Genomic DNA, 21,409 nt, shown 5'->3' with positions numbered 1-21,409 from the left:
TCATAGTAGGTATTCCAAATGAGAGAAACCCAAGGGATATTTGCTTTGTTATAAAACTTGGAAAGGTGCTTGGAAAGGAGAGCTCTGTTTTGGATGGTTAGATTTACTATCCCCATGCCACCTTTATCTTTGGGTCTGCAAACAAGAGGCCAAGCTACAAGTGATTGCCTAGGAGTATCAGAATTTCCTCTCCATAAGCACTGCCACATAATCCTTCTAATTGCTTTATAATACCAGCTGGCAAACATAAACTGCAAAGAAAATAGATGGGCAAAGAGGACATCACTGATTGTAGTAATTGTAACCTAGCACCCTGATTGAGAAGGCTAGAACTGGCAGACAACCTTCTTTCAACTCTATCAACCACAGAAAATAAATCTTGGATTCTGGGTTTAGTTGTTCCCACAGGGAGCCCCAGGTAGGTAAAGGGAAGGGTCCCAACTTGGCAACCAAAAACAGAAGCTAACCTGGCAGTTTCTGCCTCATCCACATTAATAGGTAATATGCATGATTTATGGAAGTTTACCCTAAGACCTGTGGAGGCATGGAAATCTTGCAGCATCTCCTTGAGAGCTAATAGTTGCGAATCCACAGCAGGCACAATGAGGAGAGTGTCCTCAGCATATTGCACTATAGGGAAATTAGGATCATGAGTTTCAATAGGCAGGGAGATCACTCCATTTCTGAGCATATTGTTTACCAAAGTTTGTAGCAGATCGGCTGCAAGAACAAACAAGAGGGGTGACAGTGGGTCACCCTGACTCACTCCCCTTTTGCAGGTAAATTGTTTTCCAGGCACACCATTTAGAATGATAGAAGAAGTACAAGAGGATAGAATCTCTCTAATCCAACCAATCCACTTGCTATCAAAACTTTGTGATGCAGGAGTTTGAGTATTAGGTCATGCTCAACAGTATCAAAGGCTTTGGCAAAATCCAGTTTAAGAATCAAGATAGGCTTCTTGGACTTGTGACACTGATGGATATATTCCAGAGTCCAAGTAATGCAATCTTGGATAGACCTGCACTTAAGGAACCCATATTGGTTTTTATGAATGCACTTTAGGATAACCTTCTGCAATCTATTAGCCAGCATTTTAGTCAGAAACTTCAGATAAGTATTTGTTAAGGAAATAGGCCTAAAATCATTAGGACTCTCAGGTGATAGTTTCTTTGGAATTAAGGTGATTAAAGACCCATTGATGCTGCTAATAGTGACATTTCCATCATAGAAATCTTGGAATAGCTGCAAAAAATCATCCTTAATGATGTGCCAGCACCGTTTGACAAACAAACCGGTAAAACCATCAGGGCCAGGGGCCCTATCAGTAGGCAGAGACTTAAGAACCTCATTTATTTCCTCCTCAGAAAATGGAGTAGACAAATTATCCAGATCATCCACTTTGTCAATCAATGAGGCTAGGTAAAACTTCATATCAGTCCCCTCAGTGACACCCATTCTATCCTTGAAAGTGCCCCATAACATGCCAGCCATCTGTTGGTGATCAGAGATAACATCACCATTTTCATTATGCAGAGAGGAAATTGAGTTCCTCCTGAAACGTTCAATCGCCATTGCTTGGAAAAACTGAGAGTTCTCCTCCCCAACTTTTATCCACCGAATGGTACATCTCTGTTTCCAGTATAGAAACTGCAGGTGGAGTATTTCCTCGATGTGAAGTTTAACAATTTTCCTGAAATTAAATTCAGGTCTTGTTAAAGGCCTTAACTCTTCCAGATTATGAAAAAAGATGACCACCTTGTTACAAGCTTGAATGGCCTTCTTAAGTTTAGACAAGATGATGTACCAGTGTTTAAGAGCATTTCGAAGTCTCTTGAATTTTTCAGTCAAGCGAGTTGCAGAATTTGTTCTTTTTGTTGGGGCATTCCAAGATTGTTCCACACAGTCATAGAAACCAGGAAAATCCACCCAATAGTTTTCAAACCGAAAGATCTTTGACTTGGGAATAATTGTTGCAATGGAGACTACACAAGGTACATGATCTGACACTGTTCGTGCTAGAGGAAGGACCATCGTGTTAGGATAGTCATTAATCCAAGTGGAGAAAGTGAAGAACCAGTCCAGTTGTTCCAGCAACGGATTTTCTTGCATATTAGACCATGTGTACGATCTTCCTTTTAATGGCAACTCAAGGAGACCAAGGTGGCCAATGACCTCATTGAAGAGGAAAATATCATTTATATCTCCTCCTAGCAAGTTTCTGCTCTCAGGAGATCTAATGAAGTTAAAATTCCCCACAAGGAGCCACTTATCATCTGTTGGAATATCCAGATCATACAGCCACTGAACAAAATCATCTCTATGCTGCCCTTGACAAGGCCCATAAACATTGACCAAGGTCCATCGGCTTGCATTATGGGCGGATATGAAGAAGACTATGATACCAAACGGCTTAATATCCACTAAAGTGCCAGTGAACATGTTAGAGCACCATAGCACAAGGATTTCACCAGAGGTACCAACAGAGGGTGAATAAACAAAGTTATCAAATCGTCTCGGGCAAAACTTTCTAATCGTACGCTGATCGAAGAAATCACATTTAGTTTCTTGCAAACAAATGATAGAGCAAATTTAGTCAACGGGTCTGCCACATTCAGAGCCGTATGTATTTTGTAAATTTTCTATGTCTGCAATGCTTTGCACGGAGCTACTCTAGCTAATTGCTCCAACTTTCGATATGTATCTAGATCGAGACTTAGAGTCATCCAGATCCGTGTCAAAGCTTGCATCGACGTAACTCTTTATGACGAACTCTTTGTCACCTCCATAACCGAGAAACATTTCCTTATTCCACTAAGGATATTTTTGACCGCTGTCCAGTGATCCACTCCTGGATCACTATTGTACCCTCTTGCCAAACTTATGGTGAGGTACACAATAGGTCTGGTACACCACATATCATACTTTATAGAACCTATGACTGAGGCATAGGGAATGACTTTTCATTCTCTTTCTATTTTCTGCCATGGTCGGGTTTTGAGTCTTTACTCAACTTCACACCTGACAACACAGGCAAGAACTCCTTCTTTGACTGTTCCATTTCGAACTACTTCAAAATCTTGTCAAGGTATGTACTCATTGAAAATATAGCAAGCGTCTTGATCTATCTTTATAGATCTTGATGCTCTATATGTAAGTACCTTCACCGAGGTCTTTCTTTGAAAAAATTCCTTTCAAACACTCCTTTATGCTTTCCAGAAAATTCTACATTATTTCCGATCAACAATATGTCATTCACATATACTTATCAGAAATGTTGTAGTGCTCCCACTCACTTTCTTGTAATTACATGCTTCACCGCAAGTCTGTATAAAACCATATGCTTTGATCACTTTATCAAAGCATATATTCCAACTCCGAGATGCTTGCACCAGTCCATAGATGGATCGCTGGAGCTTGCTCACTTTGTTAGCACCTTTAGGATCGATAAAAACCTTCTGGTTGCACCATATACAACTCTTCTTTAAGAAATCCATTAAGGAATGCAGTTTTGACATCCATTTGCCAGATTTCATAAAATGCGGCAACTACTAACATGATTCGGACAGAGTGTTAAGCATTGATACGAGTGAGAAAATCTCATTGTAGTCAACACCTTGAACTTGTCGAAAACATTTTGCGACAATTTGAGCTTTGTAGATAGTAACACTACTATCAGCACCCGTCTTCCTCTTGAAGATCCATTTATTCTCAATGACTCGTCGATCATCGAGCAAGTCAATCAAAGTCCATACTTTGTTCTCATACATGGATCCCATCTCAGATTTCATGGCCTCAAGCCATTTTGCGAAATCTGGGCTCGTCATCGCTTCCTCATAGTTTGCAGGTTCGTCATGGTCTAGTAACATGACTTCCAGGACAGGATTACTGTACCACTCTGGTGCAGATCGTACTCTGGTTGACCTACGAGGTTCGGTAGTAACTTGATCTGAAGGTTCATGATCATCATCATTAGCTTCCTTACTAATTGGTGTAGGCATCACTGGAACTGATTTTTGTGCTGAACTACTTTCCAATTCGAGAGAAGGTACAATTACCTCATCAAGTTCTACTTTCCTCCCACTCACTTCTTTCGAGAGAAACTCCTTCTCTAGAAAGGATCCATTCTTAGCAACAAAATATCTTGCCTTCGGATCTGTGGTAGAAGGTGTACCCAACAGTTTCTTTTGGGTATCCTATGAAGACGCACTACTCTGATTTGGGTTCGAGCTTATCAGTTTGAAACTTTTTCACATAAGCATTGCAACCCCAAACTTTAAGATACGACAGTTTTGGTTTCTTGCCAAACCATAGTTCATACGGTGTCATCTCAACGGATTTAGATGGTACCCTATTTAACGTGAATGCAGATGTCTCTAATGCATAACCCCAAAACAATAGTGGTAAATCGGTAAGAGATATCATAGATTGAACTATATCCAATAAAGTATGATTACAACGTTCGGACGCACCATTATCCTGTGGTGTTCCAGGTGGCATGAGTTTCGAAACTATTCTTCATTGTTTCAAATGAAGACCAAACTCGTAACTCAAACATTCTCCTCCACGATCAAATCGTAGAAACTTTATTTTCTTGTTATGATGATTTTCCACTTCACTCTGAAATTATTTGAACTTTTCAAATGTTTCAGATTTATGTTTCATCAAGTAGATATACCCATATCTGCTCAAATCATCTGTGAAGGTCAAAAAATAATGATACCTGCCGCGAGCCTCAACACTCATCGGACTGCATACATCAGTATGTATTATTTCCAACAAGTATGTTGCTCGCTTCATTGTTCCGGAGAACGGGGTCTTAGTCATCTTGCCCATGAGGCATGGTTCAGAAGCATCAAATGATTCATAATCAAGTGATTCCAAAATCCCATCAGCATGGAGTTTCTTCATGCGCTTTACACCAATATGACTTAAATGGCAGTGCCACGTATAAGTTGCACTATCATTATTAACTTTGCATCTTTTGGCTTCAATATTATGAATATGTGTATTACTACGATCGAGATTCAATAAACCATTCACCTTGGGTGTATGACCTCATAAGGTTTTATTCATGTAAACAGAATAACAATTATCCTTGACTTAAATGAATAACCGTATTGCAATAAACATGAACCAATCATATTATGCTCTACGCAAACACCAAATAACATTTATTTTAGGTTCAACACTAATCCCGAAGGTAAAGGGAGTGTGCGATGGTGATCTTATCAACCTTGGAATCACTTCCAACTCACATCATCACCTCACCCTTAACTAGTCTCTGTTTATTTTGCAACTCCCATTTCGAGTTACTACTCTTAGTAACTGAACCAGTCTCAAATACTGAGGTGTTGTTATAAACAATAGTAAAGTACACATCAATACCATGTATATCAAATATATACTTTGGTTCACTTTTCCATCCTTCTTATCCGCCAAGTATCTAGGGCAGTTCCACTTCCAGTGACCATTTCCTTTGTAGTAGAAGCACTCAGTTCTAGGCTTGGGTCTAGCTTTGAGCTTCTTCATGGGGGCAATAACTTGCTTGCTATTCTTCTTTGAAGTTCCTCTTTCTTTCCCTTTTCCCTTTTTCTTTAAACTACTGGTCTTGTTAACCATCAACACGTGATGCTATTTATTGATTTCTACCTTCGCCGATTTCAGCATCGCGAAGAGCTTGGGAATTACTTTCGTTATCCCTTGCATATTATAGTCATCACTAAGTTCTAGTAACTTGGTTATAGTGACTAGAGAACTTTGTCAATTACTTTCTTATCTGGAAGATTAACTCCCACTTGATTCAAGCAATTGTAGTACCTAGACAATCTGAGCACATGCTCACTAGTTGAGCTATTCTCCTTCATCTTGTAGGCAAAGTACTGTCAGAGGTCTTCTACCTCTCGACACGGGCATGACTATGAAATACCAATTTCAACTCTTGGAACATCTCATATGCATCATGGTGTTCAAAATGTTTTTGAAGTCCTGGTTCTAAGACGTAAAGAATGGTGCACTAAACTATCATGTAGTCATCATACCGAGCTTGTCAAACGTTCATAACGTCTGCATCTGCTACTGCAAAAGGTCTGTCACCTAGTGGTGCATCAAGGACATAATTCTTATGTGCAGCAATGAGGATAATCCTCAGATCATGGAGCTAGTCCGCATCATTGCTACTAACATCTTTCAACATAGTTTTCTCTAGGAACACATCATAAATAAAACGGGGAAGCTATACGTGAGCAATTGATCTACAACATAGATATGCAAATACTATCAGGACTAAGTTCATGATAAATTAAAGTTCAATTAATCATATTACTTAAGAACTCCCACTTAGATAGACATCCCTCTAGTCATCTAGATGATCATGTGATCCAAATCAACTAAACCATGTCCGATCATCACGTGAGATGGAGTAGTTTTCAATGGTGAACATCACTATGTTGATCATATCAACTATATGATTCACGCTCGACCTTTCGGTCTCTAGTGTTCCGAGGCCATATCTGCATATGCTAGGCTCGTAAAGTTTAACCTGACTATCCTGTGTGTGCAAAACTGACTTGCACCCATTGTATGTGAACGTAGAGCTTATCACACCCGATCATCACGTGGTGTCTCGGCACGACAAACTGTCGCAACGGTGCATACTCGGGGAGAACACTTATACCTTGAGATTTAGTGAGAGATCATCTTATAGTGCTACCGCCGAACTAAGCAAAATAAGATATATAAAGGATAAACATCACATGCAATCAAAATATGTGACATGATATGGCCGTCATCATCTTGTGCCTTTGATCTCCATCTCCAAAACACCGTCATGATGTCTATCGTCACCGGCATGACACCATGATCTCCATCATCTTGATCTCTATCAACGTGTCGTCACATGGTTGTCTCACCAACTATTGCTTTTGCAACTATTGCTATCGCATAGCGATAAAGTAAAGCAATTATATGGCGCTTGCATCTTATGCAATAAAGAGACAACCATAAGGCTCCTGCCAGTTGCCGATAACTTTAACAAAAAAATGATCATCTCATACAACAATTTTATATCTCATCACGTCTTGACCATATCACATCACAATATGCCCTGCAAAAACAAGTTAGACGTCCTCTACTTTGTTGTTGCAAGTTTTACGTGGCTACTACGGGCCGAACAAGAACCATTCTTACCCATGCATCAAAAACCACAACGCGGTATAGTGATTGCTTTTTGATCTTCAAAAAGAACCATGTTCATTGAATCTGATTCAACTAAAGTTGGAGAAACAAACACCCACTAGCCACATGTGTGCGAAGCACGTCGGTAGAACCAGTCTCGCGCAAGCGTACGCGTAATGTTGGTCTAAACCGCTTCATCCAACAATACCACCGAATCAAGGATCAAGTAGTGACGGCAAGCAATATGTATATACCCACGCCCAAAACTCCTTTGTGTTCTACTCGTGCAGATAACATCTATGCATAAATCTGGCTCTGATAACCCACAAGTATAGGGGATCGCAATAGTTTTCGAGGGTAGAGTATTCAACCCAAATTTATTGATTCGACACAAGGGGAGCAAAAGAATATTCTCAAGTATTAGCAGTTGAGTTGTCAATTCAACCACACCTGGAAACTTAATATCTGCAGCAAGGTATTTAGTAGCAAAGTAATATGATAGTGGTGGTAACGGTAGCAAAAGTAATGTTTTTGGTATTTTATAGTGAGGATAACAATAGCAACGGAAAAGTAAATAAGCGAAGAACAATATATGGAAAGCTCGTAGGCAATGGATCGGTGATGGAGAATTATGCCGGATGCGGTTCATCATGTAACAGTCATAACCTAGGGTGACACAGAACTAGCTCCAGTTCATCAATGTAATGTAGGCATGTATCCTGAATATAGTCATACGTGCTTATGGAAAAGAACTTGCATGACATCTTTTGTCCTACCCTCCCGTGGCAGCGGTGTCTTATTGGAAACTAAGGGATATTAAGGCCTCCTTTTAATAGAGTACCGGACCAAAGCATTAACACATAGTGAATACATGAACTCCTCAAACTACGGTCATCACCGGGAGTGGTCCCGATTATTGTCACTTCGGGGTTGCCGAATCATAACACATAGTAGGTGACTATAGACTTGCAAGATAGGATCAAGAACTCTCATATATTGATGAAAACATAATAGGTTCAGATCTGAAATAATGGCACTCGGGCCCTAGTGACAAGCATTAAGCATTGCAAAGTCATAGCAACATCAATCTCAGAACATAGTGGATACTAGGGATCAAACCCTAAGAAAACTAACTCGATTACATGATAAATCTCATCCAACCCATCACCGTCCAGCAAGTCTATGATGGAATTACTCACGCACGGTGGTGAGCATCATGAAATTGGTGATGGAGGATGGTTGATGATGACGATGGTGACGGATTCCCCTCTCCGGAGCCCCGAACAGACTCTAGATCAGCCCTACCGAGAGAGTTTCGGGCTTGGCGGCGGCTCTATATCATAAAACGCGACGAATCCTTCTCCCTGGTTTTTTTCTCCCCGAAAGTGAATATATGGATTCCAGGTTGAGGTCGGTGGAGCGTCAGGGGGCCCACGAGGCAGGCGGTTGCGCCTAGGGGGGTAGGGCGCGCCCCCACCCTCGTGGACAGGTGGAGCCCCCCCTGACGTGGATATTTTCCAGTAATTTTTATATATTGCAAAATAATTCTCCGTTGATTTTCAGGTCATTCCGAGAACTTTTGTTTCTGCACAAAAATAACACCATGGCAATTCTGCCGAAAATAGCGTCAGTCCAGGTTTGTTCCATTCAAATCATGCAAGTTAGAGTCCAAAACAAGGGCAAAAGTGTTTGGAAAAGTAGATACAATGGAGACGTATTAGGCTCTGATACCACTGTTGGGGAACGCAGTAATTTCAAAAAAAATTCCTACACACATGGAAGATCATGGTGATGCATAGCAATGAGAGGGGAGAGTATTGTCTACGTACCCTCATAGACCGTAAGCGGAAGCATTATGACAACGCGGTTGATGTAGTCGTACGTCTTCACGATCCGACCGATCCTAGTACCGAAAGTATGACACCTCCGCGATCTACACACATTCAGCTCGATGATGTCCCACGAACTCATGATCCAGCAGAGTGTCGAGGGAGAGCTTCGTCGGCACGACGGCGTGATGACGGTGATGACGATGCTACCAGAACATGGCTTTGCCTAAGCACCGCTACGATATGACCGAGGTGGATTATGGTGGAGGGGGGCACCGCACACGGCTAAGATATCAATGATCAACTTGTGTGTCTATGGGGTGCCTGTCGGTGTCAAAACCAGCGGATCTCGGGTAGGGGGTCCTGAACTGTGCGACTAAGGCGGATGGTAACAGGAGGCGGGGGACACAATGTTTTCCCAGGTTCAGGCCCTCTCGATGGAGGTAATACCCTACTTCCTGCTTGATTGATCTTGATGATATGAGTATTACAAGAGTTGATCTATCACGAGATCGGAGAGGCCAAACCCTAGAAGCTAGCCTATGGTATGATTGTTGTTGTCCTACGGACTAAAACCCTCCGGTTTATATAGACACCGGTGGGAGCTAGGGTTACACAGATTCGGTTACAAGGGAGGAGATCTACATATCCGAATCGCCAAGCTTGCCTTCCACGAAAGGGAGAGTCCCATCCAGACATGGGACGAAGTCTTCAATCTTGTATCTTCATAGTCCAACAGTCCGGCCAAGGGATATAGTCCGGCTGTTCGAGGACCCCCTAATCCAGGACTCCCTCAGTAGCCCCTGGACCAGGCTTCAATGATGACGAGTGTGGCGCGCAGATTATCTTCGGCATTGCAAGGCGGGTTCCTCCTCCGAATACTCCACAGAAGATTTTGAACACAAGGATAGTGTCCGGCTCTGCAAAACAAATTCCACATACCACCGTAGAGAGTATAATATTTCCACAAATCTAATCTGTTGACAACTTTTCATAACGTGACATCACGCCATGGCTCCGGTTATTATTCGAACCGTTTTTCTCAACTAGCTACTACACATATTGTGAGGCGGTTTTCTTGGCACGTCTTGTCGAAGCAGAGATCGTGTCCCCTTATCACGGGATTCTAATCAATACAGGTGTGGGTAACCCAACCACACCATCAATCACGACGCTTGGGGAATAAGCGAGTTTTACCAGGCAAGTGTGGAGGCACACAGTTCTACCGCCCTTATTAAGGGATAAGGACTTTTCTCTTTTACCCACGCCTTCTTCTCCTCTGCCCATCCATTCTTGCGCACTCGAGCTCCAGCGCCCAAGTTTGCATTTTCTCCGAAGAACCACTCCAAATATGTCTGGAGCGGGAGGCAATTGGATGGCCTCTACCGTCCGGAAGAAGGACATCAAGAAACTTCGGGAGGCCGGGTATCTAGCCCAGGAAATAGGCCACCGTCTCCCGACGGCGGGACAGATGGTCCCTACCCCGGAACCCCATGAAAGGGTAGTATTCCTCCCTCGTTTTGTCCATGGGCTAGGGTTTCCCCTCCACCCATTTGTTCGCGGCATCATGTATTATTACGGGATTGATTTTCACGATCTATCCCCCAATTCCTTCCTCAATATCTCGACATTCATTGTCGTGTGTGAGGCTTTTCTCCACATCCCGCCACACTTCAGCTTATGGCTGAAGATCTTTAATATGAAGCCAAAGGTAGTGGGCGGTGAGCACGCTGAGTGCGTGGGCGCTATGGTGAGCAAGATGCCCAACATCACATGGCCAACAGGTACCTTCAATGACTCCGTCAGGGAGTGGCAATAGGAGTGGTTTTACATTACCGAGCCGCGCGGCGCGAAGTGGGCCGCTGCTCCTGAGTTCCAATCCGGAGCCCCTCTGCGGCTCACGTCCTGTCTCAAGAAGGGCTTGGAGTGGTCCTCGTCCGACGAACTGTTGGCGCTCCAGACGTGCGTCAAGGGTATGGAAGACAAGAATATCGAACTTGTCAATGTAGTCCAGGTGATGTTAGTCCGCCGTATCCTACCTTGTCAACACCGGACTTGCAATCTATGGGAATTCGATACGACCAAGCACCAGACCCTGCGAGAGCTCTTTGGCTCCTCACACGAAGACATCTGGAAGCTGATTTTTAAGCCCGACAAATCATGGCCAGACTTGGCCGAGGACCGCGGGTACTAACTGTCCCGCCCTGCAAGCTCGGTAAGTTACCATACGTTTTATTCTCATAACTCAAGGGAAATGCTTAATGTGTTTTACACAACTTCTCCTAGGGCTGGACAAATAAGGCAGGGCGGATCCAATGTCCGGCCCCGCTGCCCGAAGAACCGGCCGGCCCACTTTTGACGAAGATGTTGGACCCGGCGCCTTACAAGGTGCCGGAGAAGAAGACCGAAAAGGAGGCCAAAAAGACCCAGGTGGCCTTCGTCACCATGCCCGACCCGCCTCCTAAGAGGACGAGGAGGAGGAAGACGAATCCCCAGTAGGGGGAAGAAAGAAGAGGACGGCCTTCATACACTTGGAGGCCGAGTCGCCTAAAAGGGGAAAAAAATCTTCTTACAGAAGAGTCCACTGCCATCGCCGATAGCAGCCCAGCGTGGGATCCTAGGGCCCAGCCCCTACTGAACTCGTAAGTATATAAAATCCGAACACGTTCATGTGTCCGGACCATCATGGCATAGCATTTTAACCTGAGCCATATTTTTTGTAGTCCGACGGGGTCCCGTTCCGAACAATCCTCGTCCAAGGATTTGCTGAGCTCGCATGCTATGGAGAGCGGGACGCCCCCGAAGGCCCCTCCCCCCGAACATGTGATCAACAATGAGGCTTCGTCCCAGAGGGACTCCGTCCAAGGAGGGGCGGAGAAAATTGTGAAGGCGGCGCCTGGAGGTCAAACTTCAGGGGCCAGAGACATGGGGAAGAAGATCCCCACAGGAGTCGACGACGGGGACCATCTCGAATTCGGCCCCCAGCCGGACACAGTTTCGGAGACCAATACGACTCCGGAATCAAGCAGGCGGCCTTCCTATGCTGGAGAGGGCGACCCTGTTCCACCGGCCACCTCTGTCCAACCAGAGGCGTCGGGTGCTTTATTGGCGGCACTGAAGAGCGCCTCCATCGTCGATGAACACCGTGCCCTTATTGGTGCGGTGATCGAGAAGATTTAGTCCGTTGAAAATGGACTGAATGAAGCCTGTATCGGCCTTATAAGAGGTTTTGAGGTATGTTTTATACGGTTTCGAAGAGTTTCATAGTATGGATAGTAGCCCCTGATACACTGTCCGGTGAACGAAAGAACCGGACAGAGGATCAAATATATTTTTCGCAGGAAGACTCATTTGATGACATCTATCTCTCTTCTTTTGTAAGTAGGCATCTATAGTGGCTACTGCCGCTCATACCGCGGAGGTTTCCGGACTGAATCAAAGTCTGGAGCGGGCCGAAGCGGAGCTTGGCCAGTAAAAAAGGCAGTTGGAAGATCAACAAGGTATGCACAAATCTTTGTTGCGTTCAGTGCGAACGAATTTTCAGTATGACACAATATGTGTCATGATTTGCGCCAGGGGTGTTGACCGAAGTCGAGGCTCTGAAGAAGGCTGTTGCCGAGGCCGAGGAAAAGGCAGCCGCAGAGCAGGATCGTCGTGAGAAGCACGAGGCCAAGGTTGTGGAAGCTAGGCGGGAGCTCCAAGAGGCCATGAAAAAATGCGAGACCCTGGAGTAGAGTTTAATGGAGAAAGAATCCGAACTCACCAGGGCTCATCAGGCCGTGCGCGATGCCCATGGGGAAACTCAAGGCGCCCTGCAGGAGATCCAAGAGGCGCGGGAGATCACGGTGGGTAAGGTCTTTTTCCATGTAAAGCAAGTATTTCAGGAGAAAATTATGCTTTATAAATTTAAGTTCAGATTTCTCTAGGGGTGTTTGCGGAACTTCCTCGCAGCATTTCGGATGCCGCCCAATTCTACTGAGCCGAAGAGGGGAATATTGTGGATAAGCTCTTCTGGTCGCAGTATCTGGCACCGAACTATCCGGTGCCTTTTACCGATCAACTGAAACAGCTGATTGAACTGCATAAGGCGGCCGAACTAGGATTTGATTATCCGGCTATGGCCCGCCGATCCGATTCTAGGTAGCTACTTCGGGCTCGTGAAGTGACTTGTTAGTGCCTGCCCTCGACTTGACGTCATCCAGCGGTCGGTCTGCATAGAAGGTGCACGAATGGCCTTTGCCTGCACAAAGGTGCACTGGGGGAAGATGGATGCTGAAAAGCTGATAACCGAGGGACCGCCAGAGGGAAAGGAGCACCGCAAGCCTGAATTGTATTATGAAAGTACCCCTTTTCTTGGCCTCTTGCATATCTTCAGGACTGAGAAATAGAATAACCCTTTTCTTCGGAGCTGGGTTACGAGTTGTTCAGGAATTGGATCAGGAATTGGATCAGGAAGTGTCCAATTATTTTCATTAGTCGACATATTATTCAATAGAATTTCAGCTTCATCTGGTGTTCTTTCCCTGAAAACACAACCAGCACAACTGTCCAGGTGGTCTCTGGAAGCATCAGTTAGTCCATTATAAAAGATATCAAGTATTTCATTTTTCTGAAGAGGATGATCAGGCAAAGCATTAAGTAATTGGAGAAGCCTCCCCCAAGCTTCTCGGAGACTCTCTTCTTCAATTTGCACAAAATTATATACTTCCCTTAAAGCAGCTTGTTTCTTATGAGAAGGGAAATATTTAGCAGAGAAGTAATAAATCATATCCAGGGGACTACGCACACAACTAGGATCAAGATAATTAAACCATATCTTAGCATCACCCTTTAATGAGAACGGAAATAATTTAAGGATGTAATAGTAGCGAGTTTTCTCATCATTAGTAAACAGGGTAGCTATATCATTTAATTTAGTAAGATGTGCCACAACAGTTTCAGATTCATAGCCATAGAAAGGATCAGATTCAACTAAAGTAATTATCTCAGGATCAGCAGAGAAATCATAATCCTTATCAGTAACAAAGATAGGTGAAGTAGCATAAGAAGTATCATATTTCATTCTAGCATTCAAAGTTTTTTGTTTCAGCTTAGCTAATAATTTCTTAAGATCGCTCCTATCATTGCAACCAAGAAAATCTCTAGCAGTTTCTTCATCCATAACATAACCCTCAGGAACAACAGGCAATTCATATCTAGGGGGAGAATCTTCATCATCACTTTCATCAATATTATTAGCTTCAATAATTTTATTCTCTCTGGCCCTAGCAAGTTGTTCATCAAGAAATTCACCAAGTGGCACAGTAGTATCAATTATAGAAGTAGTTTCATCATAAGTATCATGCATAGTAGAAGTGGCATCATCAATAACATGTGACATATCAGAGTTAATAGCAGAAGCAGGTTTAGGTGTCGCAAGTTTACTCAAAATAGAAGGTGAATCAAGTGCAGAGCTAGATGGCAGTTCCTTACCTCCCCTCGTGGTTGAGAGATAAATCTTGGTTCTTGGATCTTTCAAGTTCTTCATAATGATAAGCAGATATAAATCACAAGTGACTCAAAGAATAGAGCTATGCTCCCTGGAAATGGCGCCAGAAAATAGTATTGATAACCCAGAAGTATAGGGGATCGCAACAGTTTTCGAGGGTAGAGTATTCAACCCAAATTTATTGATTCGGCACAAGGGGAGCCAAAGAATATTCTCAAGTATTAGCAGCTGAGTTGTCAATTAAACCACACCTGGAAACTTAATATCTGCATCAAGGTATTTAGTAGCAAAGTAATATGATAGTGGTGGTAACGGTAGCAAAAGTAATTTTTTTGGTGTTTTATAGCGAGGATAACGATAGCAACGGAAAAGTAAATAAGCGAAGAACAATATATGGAAAGCTCATAGGCAATGGATCGGTGATGCAGAATTATGCCGGATGCGGTTCATCATGTAACAGTCATAACCTAGGGTGACACAGAACTAGCTCGAGTTCATCAATGTAATGTAGGCATGTATTCCGAATATAGTCATACGTGCTTATGGAAAAGAACTTGCATGACATCTTTTGTCCTACCCTCACGTGGCAGCGGTGTCCTATTGGAAACTAAGGGATATTAAGGCCTCCTTTTAATAGAGTACCGGACCAAAGCATTAACACATAGTGAATACATGAACTCCTCAAACTATGGTCATCACCGGGAGTGGTCCCGATTATTGTCACTTCGGGGTTGCCAGATCATAACACATAGTAGGTGACTATAGAGTTGCAAGATAGGATCAAGAACTCTCATATATTAATGAAAATATAATAGGTTCAGATCTGAAATCATGGCACTCGGGCCCTAGTGTCAAGCATTAAGCATAGCAAAGTCATAGCAACATCAATCTCAGAACATAGTGGATACTAGGGATCAAACCCTAACAAAACCAACTCGATTACATTATAAATCTCATCCAACCCATCACTGTCCAGCAAGCCTATGATGGAATTACTCACGCACGGCGGTGAGCATCATGAAATTTGTGATGGAGGATGGTTGATGATGACGAAGGCGATAGATTCCCCTCTCTGGAGCCCCGAACAGACTCTAGATCAGCCCTCCCGAGAGAGTTTAGGGCTTAGCGGCGGCTCCGTATCGTAAAACGCGATGAATCCTTCTCCCTGGTTTTTTCTCCCCAAAAGTGAATATATGGAGTCCAGGTTGAGGTCGGTGGAGCGTCAGGGGGCTCACGAGGCAGGGGGCGTGCCCAGGGGGGTAGGGCGCGCCCCCACCCTCGTGGACAGGTGGAGGCCCCCCTGACGTGGATCTTCCTTCCAGTATTTTTTATATATTCCAAAATAATTCTCCGTTGATTTTCAGGTCATTCCGAGAACTTCTATTTCTGCACAAAAATAACACCATGGCAATTTTGCTGAAAACAGCGTCAGTCCGGGTTAGTTCCATACAAATCATGCAAGTTAGAGTCCAAAACAAGGGCAAAAGTGTTTGGAAAAGTAGATACGACGGAGACGTATCAACTCCCCCAAGCTTAAACCTTTGCTTTTCCTCAAGCAATTCAGTTGATAAACTGAAAGTGATAAAGAGAAACTTTTACAAACTCTGTTTGCTCTTGTTGTTGTAAATATGTAAAGCCAACATTCAAGTTTTCAACAAAGATTATGAACTAACCATATTCACAATAACATTTAGGTCTCATGTTTACTCATATCAATGACATAATCAACTAGCGAGCAATAATAATAAATCTCGAATGACAACACTTTCTCAAAACAATCATAATATGATATAACAAGATGGTATCTCGCTAGCCCTTTCTGAGACCGCAAAACATAAATGCAGAGCACCTTTAAAGATCAAGGACTAACTAGACATTGTAATTCATGGTAAAAGAGATCCATTCAAGTCATACTTAATGTAAACTAACAGTAATGAATGCAAATGATAGTGGTGCTCTCCAACTAGTGCTTTTTAATAAGAGGATGATGGCTCAGCATAAAATTAAATAGATAGGCCCTTCGCAGAGGGAAGCAGGGATTTGTAGAGGTGCCAAAGCTCGGTTTTGAAATAGATATGAATAATATTTTGAGCGTACTTTCATTGTCAACATAACAACCAAGAGATGGTGATATCTTCCATGCTACACACATTATAGGCAGTTCCCAAACAGAATGGTAAAGTTTATACTCCCCCTCCACCAACAAGTATCAATCCATGGCTTGCTCGAAACAACGAGTGCCTCCAACTAACAAGAGTCCCGAGGGAGTTTTGTTTGCAGTTATTTTGATTTGATTTGCATAAAGCATGGGACTGGGCATCCCGGTGACCAGCCTTTTTCTCGTGAGTGAGGAGCGGAGTCCACTCCTCTTGAGAATAACCCGCCTAACATGGAAGATACGGACAACCCTAGTTGATACATGAGCTATTCGAGCATACAAAACAGAATGTTTATTTAAAGGTTTAGAGTTTGGCACATACAAATTTACTTGGAACGGCAGGTAGATACCGTATATAGGTAGGTATGGTGGACTCATATGGAACAACTTTGGGGTTTATGGAATTGGATGCACAAGCAGTACTCCCGCTTAGTACAGGTGAAGGCTAGCAAAAGACTGGGAAGCGACCAGCTAGAGAGCGACAACAGTCATGAACATGCATTAAAATTAATCAACACCGAATGCAAGCATGAGTAGGATATAATGCACCATGAACATAAATATCATAGAGGCTATGTTGATTTTGTTTCAACTACATGCGTGAACATGTGCCATGTCAAGCCACTCGAATCGTTCAAAATAGGATACCACCCTATTATACCACATCACAACCATTTTAATAGCATGTTGACACGCAAGGCAAACCATTATAAGCTCCTAGCTAATTAAGCATGGCATAAGAAACTACAATCTCTAATTGTCATTGAAAACATGTTTATTCATAATAGGCTGAATCAGGAACAATGAACTAATCATATTTACAAAAACAAGAGAGGTCGAGTTCATACCAGCTTTTTCTCATCTCAATAAGTTCATCATATAATCATCATTATTGCCTTTCACTTGCACGACCAAATAGTGAGGATAATAATAATAGTGCACGTGCATTGGACTAAGCTGGAATCTGCAAGCATTCAATTCAAGAGAGAAGAAAAGGTAATATGGGCTCTTTGTTAGATCAACAATAATGCATATAAGAGCCACTTTAACATTTTAATTATGGTCTTCTCCTCTCGGCCCCCAAAGAACAAGAAAAGAAATAAAACTATTTACACGGGAAAGCTCCCAACAAGCAAAAGAAGAACAAGAAATCTTTTTGGGTTTTCTTTTTAATTATTACTACAAGCATGGAAAGTAAACTAATTAAAAGCTAGAACTAATTTTTTTGTTTTTCTTAAGGTTTATCAAACACACAAGAAGAAAGCTAAAAATGGAAAATGAACTAGCATGGATGATACAATGAAAAAGTATGAGCACCGATGCCTAGCATGAGTGTGTGAACGTGAATGTAATGTCGGTGAGAGATACGTACTCCCCCAAGCTTAGGCTTTTGGCCTAAGTTGGTCTATGGCCACGGCTGGCCTGGCGGATATCCAAAGTAATAGTTGGGGTCGTACTGTGAAGAAGCCTCGGATTTCCACTGGTTGGCAATCACCTCCGGATCCCACTGGTAATCAGACTGTCATGGCAGATCAAATTGTGGTTCCGTCTTGGGCTCTATAGCTAATGTAGGGTTCCGGTAGGCGTGAATGGCCTCCAACGGAACAAGGTACTTGCCTGCAGATAAATCAAACATGGAAGGAGTAGGCAAGGTAATAGTCTTAGGATGATTTTCACCAAATATTAATTTGTACTTAAGCGCCTTTTCCCTATTCTTAACGATAAAATCATGTGCTACCATACTCTTATAATCTAGATAAACAGGAGGCAGCAACTTCTCTTCCTTCTCATAATGCCTAATAGGTATGTTAAAGTGTGCAGCAAGGCGCGAGGCGAAGATGCCTCCAAGGACAAGGCCCTTAGTACGGTTAAGATTTAACCGCTTTGCAACAATAGCGCCCATACTGAACATGTCATCATGAAATAAGGCATGGCACAAAATAACAATATCAGGGGCACTCAGGTTTCCACAGTTTCTGCGCCCAATTAAGCATCTACTAGCAAATATACCAAAGTAACATAGAACAGGAAAGTGTATGCTAGTAATTCGTGCGTCGGAAACCTTCCGCGTTTCCCCTACAGTAATGGTATCAATAAACCCATCCACATCGTCACGATGTGGTTCCTCTACACTTCCCTCAAAAGGGATCAAACAAACCCAACAAAAATCATGAAGTGACATCTCCTTATGCTCATCATTTAAATAAAATTCCACCGTAGGTGGTGAGCTCCTAGCATGGAAATGAAAGTTTTGCACAAAGATATTGGTGAGTAAGAGGTACTATTCGCGTTGGTCGTGGAGGAAGGTGGTGAGGCCTGCTTTCTCAGCCAATTCATAAAAATCATCATAAATTCTGACTACTCTCAAGAAATCATCACAAGGCCATTCACATGGCTGAACCGTCGCGGTGCGAGGAAGATTATATTTGGGCCTCTTATCCTCCTCACTTTGCTTATCCTTCGAGCTTCGGCTCGATGAGCCCCTCAAAAATCTCTTCATCTTTTTCTGAAAATTTCTGAAATTTTTAGTAACTTCGAAATAAAAGTCAAAAACTCAACAAAATTGATAGCAACTACTCCTACAAGTGCCTAGAGGCAATATCATGCATCAAAACTACTTTTGACCACACAAATTTGACATGCAAGCTCAAGAACAGGGTCACCTAAGCAGCAAAAATATGCAATGAATAAATCACTAGAACAAAAACTAATTGGGCCATTGGAGGATTCACATACCAAGGAACAATCCCCCAAAGCAGTTTTTTGAATGGAGCTTTGAGCAAGGAGATCGAAAATGGCAGCAAAATGAGCTTGGACTCGGGTTTGAGCTGGTTAGTGATGTTTGTGGGAGGAAGAAGGAGTGTGTGGTAGCTGGAATAAGTGGAGGGGAGCCACCATGGACCCACGAGGCAGGGGGCGCGCCCAGGGGATAGGGCGCGCCCTCCACCCTCGTGGCCAGGTGCTTGCTCCCCTGCTATGTTCTTAGTGTCAGATATTCCCAAATATTCCAGAAAAATCATATTTAAATTTCAGGGCATTTGGAGAACTTTTATTTTCGGGGTATTTTTTATTGCACTGATAATTCAAGAAACAGACAGAATATACTATTTTTGCTTTATTTAATATAAATAATAGAAAGTAAAAAGAGGGTACAGAGAGTTGTGTTTTCTAAATTCATCCATCTCATGCTCATCAAAAGGAATCCACTAACAAGGTTGATCAGGTCTTGTTAACAAACTCATCCCTAATAACATGGAACCGGAGAATTTTCGAATAACACTAGGTTACCTCAGCGGGGATATGCACATCCCCAACAATAATAATATCATATTTCTTCTTGACAATAGGAAGAGGAAATTCAAAACCTCCAATAGTAATAGTTGGAATTTTTCCAATAGAATTGATACTGTGGACTTGAGGTTGTTTCCTCGGAAAGTGTACCGTATGCTCATTACCATTAACATGAAAAGTGACATTGCCTTTGGTGCAATCAATAACAGCCCCTGCAGTATTCAAAAAGGGTCTTCCAAGAATAATAGACATACTATCGTCCTCGGGAATATCAAGAATAACAAAGTCCGTTAAAATAGTAACGTTTGCAACCACAACAGGTACATCCTCACAAATACCGACAGGTATAGCAGTTGATTTATCAGCCATTTGGAAAGATATTTCAGTAGGTGTCAACTTATTCAAATCAAGTCTACGATATAAAGAGAGAGGCATAACACTAACACCAGCTTTAAGATCACATAAAGCAGTTTTAACATAGTTTCTTTTAATGGAGCATGCTATAGTTGGTACTCCGGGATCTCCTAGTTTCTTAGGTATTCCACCCTTAAAAGTATAATTAGCAAGCATGGTGGAAATTTCAGCTTCCGGTATCTTTCTTTTATTTGTAACAATTTCTTTCATGTACTTAGCATAAGGGTTCATTTTGAGCATATCAGTTAATCGCATACGCAAAAAGATAGGTCTAATCATTTTGGCAAAGCGCTCAAAATCCTCATCATCCTTTTTCTTGGATGGTTTAGGAGGAAAAGGCATGGGTTTCTGAACCCATGGTTCTCTTTCCTTACCGTGCTTCCTAGCAACAAAGTCTTTCTTATCATAACGTTGATTATTTGATTGTGGGTTATCAAGATCAACAACAGGTTCAATCTCTACATCATTATTATTGCTCGGTTGAGCATCAACATGAACATCATCATTAACATTATCACTAGGTTCATGTTCATTACCAGATTGGGTTTCAGCATCAGAAATAGAAATATCATTGGGATTCTCAGGTGTGTCAACAACAGGTTCACTAGAAGCATGCAAAGTCCTATCATTTTTCTTTTTCTTCCTTTTAGAAGGACTAGGTGCATCAATATTAGTTCTCTGAGAATCTTGCTCAATTCTCTTAGGATGGCCCTCGGGATACAAAGGTTCCTGAGTCATTTTACCACCTCTAGTCATAACTCTAAAACATTATCATTCTTTTTACTATTCAATTCATTAAGCAAATCATTCTGAGCTTTAAGTATTTGTTCTACTTGAGTGGTAACCATAGAAGCATGTTTACTAATAAGTTTGAGTTCACCTTAATATTAGCCATATAATCACCCAAGTGTTCAAGCATATCAGCATTGCGTTTTAATTCCCTTCCAAAATAAGCATTGAAGTTTTCTTGCTTAACCATAAAGCTACCAAACTCATCCAAGCATGGGCTATCAAACTTAGTAAATGGGATTTCAGCTTTTTCATATCTATAGA

Source organism: Triticum urartu, chromosome 1 (assembly GCF_003073215.2).
Source record: "Triticum urartu cultivar G1812 chromosome 1, Tu2.1, whole genome shotgun sequence".
In the NCBI taxonomy this organism is placed as follows: Eukaryota; Viridiplantae; Streptophyta; class Magnoliopsida; order Poales; family Poaceae; genus Triticum; species Triticum urartu.
The sequence above is the reverse complement of the archived record's forward strand: the minus strand, read 5'-3'. Positions refer to the sequence as shown.